This window comes from Microcaecilia unicolor, chromosome 6 (assembly GCF_901765095.1).
Source record: "Microcaecilia unicolor chromosome 6, aMicUni1.1, whole genome shotgun sequence".
Classification (NCBI taxonomy): Eukaryota; Metazoa; Chordata; class Amphibia; order Gymnophiona; family Siphonopidae; genus Microcaecilia; species Microcaecilia unicolor.
The window spans coordinates 80070331-80072840 of NC_044036.1; positions in this window are offsets into that span (position 1 = coordinate 80070331).

The window sequence follows — 2510 nt, forward strand, 5'->3', positions numbered from 1 at the left end:
AAATACGCACGCACATTGTTTGTAGAATGTAGCTGCACGGGGTGTAGGGTTGTTCTGTGCGAGCCGTGAGCGAGACTGTGGTGGAGTGCTTCGAGTCTCACAGGAAACACAGAGCTGAGGTGAGTGCGAGTGAAGTGGGGTTGTCAAGGGCGTAGGCCATTGCATCTTCCCTGTACCTCGTTAAAGGGCGTTGGGAGGACGAAGCCCTGTGGTGCTTTGCTTTCCTGACACAAAGTTTCGGGGTGTCTCTTTTAAAATGCTCAGCCCTGGTGTTGCAGAATGGGGTTTGCCCACGTGCCCACCGGTTTCCTCTGTCTCCCTGTTATGCATTGGGGGTGGGAAATAAATATTTTGAGTTACCGGATGTTATTAGAGTGTGCAGAGGGGAGGTAGATTTGACGGATCTTCGCCGATCACTTCAGGCAGCGAGGAGAAGGCGTCCTTCGTGTGGAGAGGGATGGACGACATCATGACGGTTTGACGCGAGGGCGGGACGGGTGAGTGATGCGATTGGGTGAGTGTCAGTGCTCCGCCGTCAACGTCATGACGTTGTGACGCGAAGGCAGGGTAGACACTCATGGGGGAACACCGATCTACACAATTACGGAAGTTTGCAGGTTTCCGGCTTCATTAGAATGTTGGAGTTGTGTTTTATGTACAGATGGGATGTGGCTGAGGGCGGGTCTATGAGTAAGGGTGAGTGGTGCTGAGAGCCTAGCCTACGAACAGTACAGGGCTTCAGTGCTTCACTGCCACGGAGTGAGCTTCAGAACGTTGGAGGTGAGAATTATTTATATAGATATATCAGGCAATGGAAATGAGAATGACAGAAATATCACAGTGTTAGTACTTGAAAAATGGTATTTCTGTTCTTGTGGTTAGTTTTCATGGCATTACATTTTATGATATCTTTCTTGTTATCAAGCAGATGAATCCATTACGAATGGGTTGTGTCCACCTACCAGCAGGGGGAGATAGCACTGAAAACCATAGTGCCTCTTGGCCAGCTAGCTCCATCTGCCTCTCAGTATTCTCTATCTCCCCAGCAGGGTTGGACGCAGCTTATTCAACTCCTTCAAAAATCTGCCTGGGGTGGCTCCTGGGCTTTTGCCAGTTGTAGCAGGGGTGTTGTGGCTATTGCAGCTTCACTTTAAAGGCACATAGGTTCGCCCTTTCCCTGCCTTACCCTTCCCCCTATGTGGATGCAGGCATATAGGTTTGCCCTGTCCTTGCCTTTTCCACACTCTTCTATGTGGATGCAGGCACATTGGTTCGGCCTTTCCCTGCCTTTCCCACTCTCCTGGACCTCCAGAGTGCCTCTGTAGCTGTTGCCTCTAACTTTCCTCACAGTGTAAAAAAAAAAACGTGACGCGCTTGTTAGCGCTGCGATTCTGAGGCTTCCTTCTGTCTGTGCAGCGTGACCGGAGCTCTGTGACTCGGTCTGGTAAGGTAAGAGAGTCTTGTAGCTCCTCCGGGGAGGGCCCACGATTGGGATGTTTTTGGTGCGAATCCGCCATTTTGAAATTTTCCTCCGTTTTCGGCGATGGCTGCTGTTAAGCGGTGTTCATATTGTGGCAAGCGCAGATCTGCAGTGGGGCTCTGTAAATCGTGCTCTTCAGATGTCAGGGCTGGCCCGAGCATGGCGAGCGAGGTTTCGTCCCGCTCGGTGGAACTGGCAGCAGGCGCCATCTTGGATGCGCCGCAGGGCTCGACTCCCGCAGGAGCGGAGGGGTCTGAGTGTTCCCTGCTTCAACGATGGTCTCCAATATCTCAGGATTACCAGCGCAGACTCACATGGCTCCCTGTGGCCCGGCTTAGTATGGAGTGGTGGCTCTCAGACAGCATGCTGTGGCGAGGAATGCCGCTAGCGCTTCCTGATTGGTGCCTGGTGGTAACGGATGCCAGCCTGCAGGGCTGGGGGCACATTGCCAGGGAAGGCATGCCCAGGGTCTCTGGACACTCGAGGAGTCGGAGTGGTCCATCAATCGCTTGGAGTTGAAAGCGATATTCCAGGCGCTTCTGGCCTTTCACGCGACCCTGGAGGGACTGGCTGTCAGAGTTCTGTCGGACAATATGACAGCAGTGGCCTTCATAAATCGACAAGACGGCACTCAGTGCAGGGCACTGCCCGTGCAGGTCGCGCAGATTTGCCACTGGGCCGAGCTACACCTGCAGTTTCTGTTAGCAGCTCACATTGCAGGTCAGAGCAATGTGCAAGCTGATTATCTAAGCAGGCATCTGATCGACCCAGCGGAGTGGGAACTGGCAGACGAAGTGTTTTTTCAGATCTGTGCCAAATGGGGGACGCCTGAGGCGGATCTTATGGCATCAAGCGCAAATGCCAAAGTCCCGTGCTTTACATCAGAAGGAGAGATCCTCACTCGGCGGGGTTGGACGCCTTGACTCAACCCTGGCCTCAGGGCCTCCTGTATGTGTTCCCTCCTGGGCCCTTGATAGGGCGAGTACTCCTGCGGATTCGGCTACATCAAGGAGAGGGGTTCTCATTGCCC